Here is a 12,633-nt window from a genome sequence, read left to right as displayed (position 1 = left end):
ATGAAATTGAACAGATAATACAAGTCAGTGTCTTTTGTCAAGTCAGTGCAAACTGAAACTTGATGCTTTACCAGTAATCAAGTAAAGGATTTGGATTTAAACTATCATATATATTTAGAAAACCGCCCGAAAATCAGTAAATCTAATATATAAGTAATTCCTCATGACCATCGCATTTTAGTTAATAACTATGAAAATATAAGCATTTTGTAAAAAACATATTTGAGTTGCATTGAATCAAGTAAAAGTATTTGAAAAAAACTTATTGTGAAAAGCTAGATATATCAAGATCTTGTATGTATTTAATTAACAACTATTTTTGGCTTATCAAAGCCCACAAATTCGGCCGTGACTGTATTAAATCTTATCTTAATAATCACAGGAACAGTTTTAGTAAGGCTCAGGCTCAAGGAATGAGCATACAATACACCTAGTTTTTTTTTGTATAACGTCTTTTTGGCTAAATGTGGGAGTGTTTGTGATTGCTCGTTTATGTAAAGGCTATGAATTAATGCAGCTCACCTAATTGCTATGTTGAATATGAATAATTTTTAAGTTTGAAACTTTACAGTCAAAACTACTTTTAAGGTACAATACATGTAAAAGGTTGGAAATCGTGAAACATTGTTACAATTAATTAACAAAGATTGCATAAAACTTATATAGACATGTACATATTTAAGTTTCTGTTATACTTTCAACATAAATATTTATATGCTCTTTGATTTTAGTTCCCTGGAAGTAATTAATTTGTACCCAAAAAAGACTTTTTCAGCCGGATTGCATTCGTTATTTCGGAGCCTGTGAACAGCAAACCATAAACCACACCATTTCTACAAATAATAATGAGTTTGACAGTGGGTTCATAAGTGTTCTATATTGGTCTTTTAATGCAATGTACGATTTCTGTCAGGTTATGTGGTATTCCTAAACTCCCTTTTAGCCTTTTGACTAACATATTTTTTTAACAATATAAAGGGTTATGATATAACATGGCTGGCCGCTGGATGATATATACTAATTGTTACTTGCACAAATGCAGTTCGGAGGTTAAGTCATGTAGTCGTCATATATAATGAGATCCTACAATAGATTTGTGTTCCAATGGTGTGGTATCGTTGTAAAAGACAAAATGAACAACCTTATCGTTTCATCAGTGAAGTATTTTAAATCTGATTTATGATTTATGATATTGCTTGTACACATGTCATTTAGGTATTACTGCCAATGAGACAACTCTCCGCAACAGATAAAATGACACAGAAATTAACAACTATATGTTACCGTACGGCCTTCAAAAATGAGCACAGCCCATTCCCTAATTTCAGCTAGAAAAGGCCCCGAAATGACAAATGTGAAACACTACAAAAGAGAAAACTAACGGCTTAATTTATGTACAAAATAATAAATGATCAACAAATATGTTATACAGCAACAAACGACAACCCTCTGAATAACTGACTCCTAACTGAGGACAGGCACATAACGACTGTGCCGTAGTTTAAACTAGTTTGAAGACACCAACCCTCCCCTAACATTGAATAGCGGTGATTCAGTACAATAAAACAACAAACTATAAAAATCAGTTGGAAAAGGCTTAACTCATCAGATTGAAATAAGTAGAAATATATGTACACCGAACAAACACAAAAAAATTTATAAGTAATTCGTGTTATCGAAATCCCTAGCTTATTAATTTACAAGTAATATATAGATTACATTCATTGAAATTAAAAACGTTATAACAGACACAAGCAAAGAGAACGAGTTGTGATATATTAACACCGTAGCACGGTGCCAAAGGTTATAAGGTATACCACCGTACAAAAAGGAAATTCACAGTAGGGAAGAAAGAATCATACATGTTATTCATTCAAACACCCAAAAGCGAGCATACATAGTAAGATAACACCAGAACAATTAGGGGTGTTCAACAAAGTCACCAAGGATGAAGAGGAGGAAAATTGATTAGCCATTAGAAAGGGGGTTCTATGACGAAAATATGAGCGTTTACGCACTGCGGTACTCACAAGGGTACTAAACGATATGGTACTTCTTTGAGCATGTTAATATCAAAGTAACTTACGTCTCGATGGTACAATGCGTTATAAATCTAAATACTTGCAACACGTGCATACACAATGGTATTATACATTGTCAAACTCATCATTGTTATAGTGTAGTTTAGTTTTATCCTGATAACCAAAATAAAATCAAACCAAAAAATAAAATTGGGTATATTATATGGGTCATTTTCAAAAAATGTAGAATTTATAGTCCACCTATGATATTTTATAATGGAAAATGCAGTTGTAAGTGTTTCAATGAAAGCTTGTAGAATTTACGAGTCGAAATATTAAAATGAAGATGATTTAGATCTATTTTGATATGAATAAACTATATTTTAGAACGATTGTTTTGCGTAATGTATGCGTTGCCTTGATATCTGCAAAAGGGAATGAAAGTTGACATTAACTCTAACGAAAAAATCGTAGCTTCTTTATTATTTTATGAAGCGTTTTTTCTACAAACTAAATATAATGATCGTACATGAAGTTCGTGTTCATCCTATTACATCTACTTAGATCAGCCATTAAATTAATCCCAATATGTATAGTACACTAGACAGTGTTGCATTCAAAAGTGCAAATAACCTTAAAACTTAAAACAGTATGTTTCTTGTTCAACAGTGTAGAGAGAAAAATATTAAATACATTTAACGAACAAAAAACATTTTAAAGACATATAGGACGAGTCACGTTTAGTATGTCAAAATGGAAAAAAAACTGCCTTGAACGTCATAAATGTCAATTAAAGTTGAGGTTAAGGTAACTACCAGGGTATCATAATTATGTAGGACTTTAATGAATTTCATGTGTTGAAATGTTTTAGTTAATAGTAACCCCAACGGATGAGCTATTTTGTTTTCATAATATATTAGGTTGTAACTTGTTATCTTACAAAACTGAACACGACACATGAATTGCTGTATATAAAAGTAGTTAATCGGTAATAAAACAAAGTATATAATTTTAACTTTCCTAAAAAGGGCGATATGCAGTATTATAAATTTAGTTTTAGTGGAAATTTGTGTGTGTGGTGTGTTTTTTATTATTATTATTAATACTACATATTTATATAATTGTATTTACTAGTTTTATGTTTTTCCATTTTTTCGGATACTTTTTTGTGTTTCCCTCAAACGGATAAGGGGAACATCGCCAGTAAGAGGACTGAGGTTGGTCTCCATAGGATATACAACTGTATGGTGATAAACATATTCACTTATTGTTACACATGAGTGTTGATAGTTAACAAAACAGAGCATCTTTAGAATGCCAGCTTCGGTGATACTTTTTTGGTTTGATTTGACAGTCCCTTGCCTAATGAAGATATCTATATTATCTACGTACGTCATTCAAATTGTTTAAGTCTTCAAGTTTAGAATGAGGACCACTTGATGAAAGGATACAGTCCCGTTTTGAATTCATGATATTTTCTTGTGTATATGTTACAGGGAATTTGTGAAATCAGGGATTTTGTAAAATCACTGAAATTTCAGGGAATTTGTAAAATCACTGCACTCGATTAGTGATTTTATAAAATCCCTGATTTTGACTAGTAATTTTACAAAATCCCTGAAATAATTAAGATCTTTTTACAGATTCATTGATTAAATTCAGGGAATATGTAAAATAAATTCATTCATATTCATAAAAGAATTTCTGTGAAAAAAGCCTTTAACAATAAAACTCAATAAGTTTGAGGCTAATCTAGCCTTTATTTTAATCCTTAGCGAGCAGTTTTCATGCACTATACAACTGACATACTGTAGAACAATGGCTCAGGCACAGATGTCTTAAATCAAGAGCAAACATAAACAAAAAATTACTTCAAATAAACGATGGAAAAATTAAAATGCAACATATGAAACCGGGGGCAATTTGATGAAATTTTAGAACATGTTGTCAATGATGCCACAGAAAAGAGACAAAGCAAGCTCTTATCACTACCTTGTCTGAACAAAGTTACTGTTTCTTACAGTTTTTCTGTAATTACTGTAAACAATAAGACCAATTGTATCAATTTTTTAAAATCAAATATAAAAACGGAACATTAGGTTAATTGCTGTCAATAGAGAAGAAAAACGCATATGTAAGATATAAGAAATTGATTGGTTAGGGTATGTGTTCAAGTGGTAAATATTACATGCATATCAGAGCAAGAGCATCTTATTGCTGCATGAAAATTGATTGATAAAAAAACAAATACGTGTTGTAATATTTATTTGCAACAAAATAACATTTATATTCGGAAAATAATAATAAAAAAAGACGAATACTTTGTTATATACTTGCATACTTCTGAATAGGTTCTAACCAAGCAAAAATTAAAAAAAAAGTTTTGCTTACTTTGGTCATATATCAGATACAAGTATTCTATCACAAAGTAATATAACTTTGAATAATCTTCTAAACTTTCTCAACTCTGTTAATCCAAGTAAAGTAAATATTTTGTTTAATGTAGGTATGAAGTTCTTCAATGTTGAAATTTGAAAAAATCGTTAAAAGCGGTATATTTATCAGACGAAGATGTAAATAAAAATAGTATGTATGTCTTAAAGACATGTACAACAAATTTCAGAAAATTCACATATCAATAGCTAGGTTATGGTGGTAGGGGCAAAATGAAAAGTGTGCAAATTTTTCAAACAAAGCTTTGGAAATTTACAAGGAACTTTGAGAGGAATGCCAACTAAAAAACGTCGAGCTGCTACAGTAAAGATATTGTCGTTAAGTCTATAATAAGCAAAGAGTTCAATTTTCCGAGGACAGAGTGATTTGATACAGATATGCATCGAAAAGCAGGACAATTATGTAACAGTAGATGTCACCCAAACTTGCCTTATAAGCAAATTCACAGTGGCCTAAATATCCGTTTATATGCCTTTTAGTCATTATCATTACATGTATAAACTAGTTCTAGCTCATTGTGTCTATTAAACAAATATGTTATACAGCAACAAACGACAACACTCTGAATAACTGACTCCTAACTGAGGACAGGCACATAACGAATGTGCCGTAGTTTAAACTAGTTTGAAGACACCAACCCTCCCCTAACATTGAATAGCGGTGATTCAGTACAATAAAACAACAAACTATAAAAATCAGTTGGAAAAGGCTTAACTCATCAGATTGAAATAAGTAGAAATTTATGTACACCGAACAAACACAAAAAAATTATTAGAGTTTATAAGTAAATTGTGGTATCGAAATCCCTAACTTATTAATTTACAAGTAATATATAGATTACATTCATTGAAATTAAAAACGTTATAACAGACACAAGCAAAGAGAACGAGTTGTGATATATTAACACCGTAGCACGGTGCCAAAGGTTAAGGTATACCACCGTACAAAAAGGGAATTCACAGTAGGGAAGAAAGAATCATACATGTTATTCATTCAAACACCCAAAAGCGAGCATACATAGTAAGATAACACCAGAACAATTAGGGGTGTTCAACAAAGTCACCAAGGATGAAGAGGAGGAAAATTGATTAGACATTAGAAAGGGGGTTCTAAGACGAAAATATGAGCGTTTACGCACTGCGGTACTCACAAGGGTACTAAACGATATGGTACTTCTTTGAGCATGTTAATATCAAAGTAACTTACGTCTCGATGGTACAATGCGTTGCAAATCTAAATACTTGCAACATGTGCATGCATAATGGTATTATACATTGTCAAACTCATCATTGTTATAGTGTAGTTTTATCCTGATAACCAAAATAAAATCAAACCAAAAAATAAAATTGGGTATATTATATGGGTCATTTTCAAAAAATGTAGAATTTATAGTCCACCTATGATATTTTATAATGGAAAATGTAATTGTAAGTGTTTCAATGAAAGCTTGTAGAATTTACGAGTTGAAATATTAATATGAAGACGATTTAGATCTATTTTGATATATGAATAAACTATATTTTAAAACGATTTTTTGCGTAATGTATGCGTTGCCTTGATATATACAAAAGAGAATGAAAGTTGACATTAACTCTAACGAAAAATCGTAGCTTCTTTATTATTTTATGAAGCGTTTTTTCTACAAACTAAATATAATGATCGTACATGAAGTTCGTGTTCATCCTATAACTTCTACTTAGATCAGCCATTAAATTAATCCCAATATGAATATTACACTAGTCAGTGTTGCATTCAAAAGTGCAAATAACCTTAAGACTTAAAACAGTATGTTTCTTGTTCAACAGTGTAGAGAGAAAAATATTTAATACATTTAACGAACAAAAACATTTTAAAGACATATAGGTCGAGTCACGTTTAGTATGTCAAAATGGAAAAAAAAACTGCATTGAACGTCATAAATGTCAATTAAAGTTGAGGTTAAGGTAACTACCAGGGTATCATAATAATGTAGGACTTTAATGAATTTCATGTGTTGAAATGTTTAAGTTAATAGTAACCCCAACGGATGAGCTATTTTGTTTTCATAATATAACTGAACACGACGCATGAATTGCTGTATATAAAAGTAGTTAATCGGTAATATAACAAAGTATATAATTTTAACTTTCCTAAAAAGGGCGATATGCAGTATTATAAATTTAGTTTTTAGGGGACATTTTGTGTGTGTGTGTTTTTTTTTATTATTATTAATACTACATATTTATATAATTGTATTTACTAGTTTTATGTTTTTCCATTTTTTTGGATACTTTTTTTTTGTGTTTCCCTCAAACGGATAAGGTGAACATCGCCAGTAAGAGGACTGAGGTTGGTCTCCATAGGATATACAACTGTATGGTGATAAACATATTCACTTATTGTTACACATGAGTGTTGGTAGTTAACAAAACAGAGCATCTTTAGAATGCCAGCTTCGGTGATATTTGTTTGGTTTGATTTGACAGTCCCTTGCCTAATGAAGATATCTATATTATCTACGTACGTCATTTAAATCGTTCAAGTCTTCAAGTTTAGAATGAGGACCACTTGATGAAAGGATACAGTCCCGTTTTGAATTCATGATATTTTCTCGTGTATATGTTACAGGGAATTTGTAAAATCAGGGATTTTGTCAAATCACTGAAATTTCAGGGAATTTGTAAAATCACTGAACTCGATTAGTGATTTTATAAAATCCCTGATTTTGACTAGTGATTTAACAAAATCCCTGAAATAATTAAGATCTTTTTACAGATTCATTGATTAAATTCAGGGAATATGTAAAATAAATTCATTCATATTCATAAAAGAATTTCTGTGAAAAAAGCCCTTAACAATAAAACTCAATAAGTTTGAGGTTAATCTAGCCTTTATTTTAATCCTTAGCGAGCAGTTTGCATGCACTATACAACTGACATACTGTAGAACAATGGCTCAGGCACAGTTTTCTTTAATCAAGAGCAAACATAAACAAAAAATTACTTCAAATAAATGAGGGAAAAATTAAAATGCAACATATGGAACCGGGGGCAATTTTATGAAATTTTAGAACATGTTGTCAATGATGCCACAGAAAGGAGACAAAACAAGCTCTTTTTCTGTAATTACTGTAAACAATAAGTTTTTCAAACAAAGCTTTGGAAATTTACAAGGAACTTTGAGAGGAATGCCAACTAAAAAACGTCGAGCTGCTACAGTAAAGATAGTGTCGTCAAGTCTATAATAAGCAAAGAGTCCAATTTTCCGAGGACAGAGTGATTTGATACAGATATGCATCGAAAAGCAGGACAATTATGTAACAGTAGATGTCGCCCAAACTTGCCTTATAAGCAAATTCACAGTGGCCTAAATATCCGTTTATATGCCTTTTAGTCATTATCATTACATGTATAAACTAGTTCTAGCTCATTGTGTCTATTAAACAAATATGTTATACAGCAACAAACGACAACACTCTGAATAACTGACTCCTAACTGAGGACAGGCACATAACGAATGTGCCGTAGTTTTAACATTCATTGAAATTAAAAACGTTATAACAGACACAAGCAAAGAGAACGAGTTGTGATATATTAACACCGTAGCACGGTGCCAAAGGTTAAGGTATACCACCGTACAAAAAGGGAATTCACAGTAGGGAAGAAAGAATCATACATGTTATTCATTCAAACACCCAAAAGCGAGCATACATAGTAAGATAACACCAGAACAATTAGGGGTGTTCAACAAAGTCACCAAGGATGAAGAGGAGGAAAATTGATTAGACATTAGAAAGGGGGTTCTATGACGAAAATATGAGCGTTTACGCACTGCGGTACTCACAAGGGTACTAAACGATATGGTATATAAAACTTTGAATTTTTCGAAAAACTAAGGATTTTCTTACCCCAGGAGTAGATTACCTTAGCCGTATTTGGCAAAACTTTTTTGGAATTTTGGGTCCTCAATGCTCTTCAACTTTGTATTTGTTTGGCTTTTTAACTATTTTGATCTGAGCGTCACTGATGAGTCTTATGTAGACGAAACGCGCGTCTGGCGTATAAAATTATAATCCTGGTACTTTTGATAACTATTTGAGCATGTTAATATCAAAGTAACTTACGTCTCGATGGTACAATGCGTTATAAATCTAAATACTTGCAACACGTGCATACACAATGGTATTATACATTGTCAAACCCATCATTGTTATAGTGTAGTTTAGTTTTATCCTGATAACCAAAATAAAATCAAACCAAAAAATAAAATTGGGTATATTATATGGGTCATTTTCAAAAAATGTAGAATTTATAGTCCACCTATGATATTTTATAATGGAAAATGCAGTTGTAAGTGTTTCAATGAAAGCTTGTAGAATTTACGAGTCGAAATATTAAAATGAAGATGATTTAGATCTATTTTGATATGAATAAACTATATTTTAGAACGATTGTTTTGCGTAATGTATGCGTTGCCTTGATATCTGCAAAAGGGAATGAAAGTTGACATTAACTCTAACGAAAAAATCGTAGCTTCTTTATTATTTTATGAAGCGTTTTTTCTACAAACTAAATATAATGATCGTACATGAAGTTCGTGTTCATCCTATTACTTCTACTTAGATCAGCCATTAAATTAATCCCAATATGAATAGTACACTAGTCAGTGTTGCATTCAAAAGTGCAAATAACCTTAAAACTTAAAACAGTATGTTTCTTGTTCAACAGTGTAGAGAGAAAAATATTAAATACATTTAACGAACAAAAAACATTTTAAAGACATATAGGACGAGTCACGTTTAGTATGTCAAAATGGAAAAAAAACTGCCTTGAACGTCATAAATGTCAATTAAAGTTGAGGTTAAGGTAACTACCAGGGTATCATAATTATGTAGGACTTTAATGAATTTCATGTGTTGAAATGTTTTAGTTAATAGTAACCCCAACGGATGAGCTATTTTGTTTTCATAATATATTAGGTTGTAACTTGTTATCTTACAAAACTGAACACGACACATGAATTGCTGTATATAAAAGTAGTTAATCGGTAATAAAACAAAGTATATAATTTTAACTTTCCTAAAAAGGGCGATATGCAGTATTATAAATTTAGTTTTAGTGGAAATTTGTGTGTGTGGTGTGTTTTTTATTATTATTATTAATACTACATATTTATATAATTGTATTTACTAGTTTTATGTTTTTCCATTTTTTCGGATACTTTTTTGTGTTTCCCTCAAACGGATAAGGGGAACATCGCCAGTAAGAGGACTGAGGTTGGTCTCCATAGGATATACAACTGTATGGTGATAAACATATTCACTTATTGTTACACATGAGTGTTGATAGTTAACAAAACAGAGCATCTTTAGAATGCCAGCTTCGGTGATATTTTTTTTGGTTTGATTTGACAGTCCCTTGCCTAATGAAGATATCTATATTATCTACGTACGTCATTCAAATTGTTTAAGTCTTCAAGTTTAGAATGAGGACCACTTGATGAAAGGATTCAGTCCCGTTTTGAATTCATGATATTTTCTTGTGTATATGTTACAGGGAATTTGTGAAATCAGGGATTTTGTAAAATCACTGAAATTTCAGGGAATTTGTAAAATCACTGAACTCGATTAGTGATTTTATAAAATCCCTGATTTTGACTAGTAATTTTACAAAATCCCTGAAATAATTAAGATCTTTTTACAGATTCATTGATTAAATTCAGGGAATATGTAAAATAAATTCATTCATATTCATAAAAGAATTTCTGTGAAAAAAAGCCTTTAACAATAAAACTCAATAAGTTTGAGGCTAATCTAGCCTTTATTTTAATCCTTAGCGAGCAGTTTTCATGCACTATACAACTGACATACTGTAGAACAATGGCTCAGGCACAGATGTCTTTAATCAAGAGCAAACATAAACAAAAAATTACTTCAAATAAACGATGGAAAAATTAAAATGCAACATATGGAACCGGGGGCAATTTGATGAAATTTTAGAACATGTTGTCAATGATGCCACAGAAAAGAGACAAAGCAAGCTCTTATCACTACCTTGTCTGAACAAAGTTACTGTTTATTACAGTTTTTCTGTAATTACTGTAAACAATAAGACCAATTGTATCAATTTTTTAAAATCAAATATAAAAACGGAACATTAGGTTAATTGCTGTCAATAGAGAAGAAAAACGCATATGTAAGATATAAGAAATTGATTGGTTAGGGTATGTGATCAAGTGGTAAATATTACATGCATATCAGAGCAAGAGCATCTTATTGCTGCATGAAAATTGATATATAAAAAAACAAATATACGTGTTGTAATATTTATTTGCAACAAAATAACATTTATATTCGCAAAATAATAATAAAAAAAAAGACGAATACTTTGTTATATACTTGCATACTTCTGAATAGGTTCTAACCAAGCAAAAATTAAAAAAAAAGTTTTGCTTACTTTGGTCATATATCAGATACATGTATTCTATCACAAAGTAATATAACTTTGAATAATCTTCTAAACTTTCTCAACTCTGTTAATCCAAGTAAAGTAAATATTTTGTTTAATGTAGGTATGAAGTTCTTCAATGTTGAAATTTGAAAAAATCGTTCAAAACGGGTATTTATCAGACGAAGATGTAAATAAAAATAGTATGTATGTCTTTTAAAGACATGTACAGCAAATTTCAGAAGTTCACATATCAATAGCTAGGTTATGGTGGTAGGGGCAAAATGGAAAGTGTGCAAATTTTTCAAACAAAGCTTTAGAAATTTACAAGGAACTTTGAGAGGAATGTCAACTAAAAAACGTCGAGCTGCTACAGTAAAGATATTGTCGTTAAGTCTATAATAAGCAAAGAGTTCAATTTTCCGAGGACAGAGTGATTTGATACAGATAAGCATCGAAAAGCAGGACAATTATGTAACAGTAGATGTCACCCAACTTGCCTTACAAGTAAATTCACAGTGGCCTAAATATCCGTTTATATGCCTTTTAGTCATTATCATTACATGTATAAACTAGTTCTAGCTCATTGTGTCTATTAAACAAATATATTTAAAAATCATTAGTGATCATTAGTCTCTGTTTATATTAAGAAAACCACATTTCTAATAGCAAGTTATAATTAATTGTAATCAGGGATTTTACGAAATCCCTAGCCTATTTTCAGTGATTTTGAAAAATCCATAACAATTTCAGGAATTTTACAAAACCATTGAAACTGTTAGTGATTTTACAAAATCACTGATTAGTCCAGTGAAATCCCTGATTTGACAAATCCCCTGTAACATATATTTCCTTATCGTGGTTGAAATATTGACTGACGACGAAGTCCGAGGTCGATATATACTTCTTTGGGTCGATATATCTTGTATTGACCTCATAAATAGGCTATAATTGTTATATTATATTATTAATTTCCGATCACATTTGTATCAAAATAGTCATTTGATTTTGTTGGAATTTTATAAATATCATATTCATACTCGTTAACTCGTACCAACGGAAACTCGTACCAAAGGAAACTCGTACCAAACTCGTACCAAAATAGTTAACTCGTACCAACGAAAAGTCGTACCACTGGGAAGTCGTACCATTACAAATATTTTCAAAAATACGAATGTTTTATGGTGTTTTTTCTTTGTAAACTTAATGAAAAAAAGTTGAATTACTGGAATTTTATACTGGATTTTAATGACAACTTAGACAAAATAAAATTGAGAATGGAAATGGGGAATGTGCCAAAGAGACAACAACCCGACCATAGAAAAAAACAACAGCAGAAGGTCACCAACACTGAGGTCTTCAATGTAGCGAGAAATTCCCGCACCCAGAGGCGTCCTTCAACTGGCCCCTAAACAAATATATACTAGTTACGTTATTTTCTTAATTACCCTGATAATTAATATTAGGGAGCTACATGTACCATTTGATTTTTATGGGAGGGCTAGGATGAAAAATTTTGTCCTGCATTTTTTTTTAGCTGTAATCTCTGTCCTGCCTTTTTATTTTTCACTCTGTTCGGTCCTGCCTTTTTTTTTGTTGTTTATCCTGACTTTTTTTTACCTAAATTGTCGTCCTGACTTCTTTTTTTGCAAGCGTCTCATCCTGCCTTTTTTTTTACTCAAAACTCCTGTCCTGCATATTTTTTTTCAAATTTTATCCTAGCCCCCCCCCCC

This window comes from Mytilus edulis, chromosome 8 (assembly GCF_963676685.1).
Source record: "Mytilus edulis chromosome 8, xbMytEdul2.2, whole genome shotgun sequence".
In the NCBI taxonomy this organism is placed as follows: Eukaryota; Metazoa; Mollusca; class Bivalvia; order Mytilida; family Mytilidae; genus Mytilus; species Mytilus edulis.
This window is presented reverse-complemented; position numbering follows the sequence as displayed.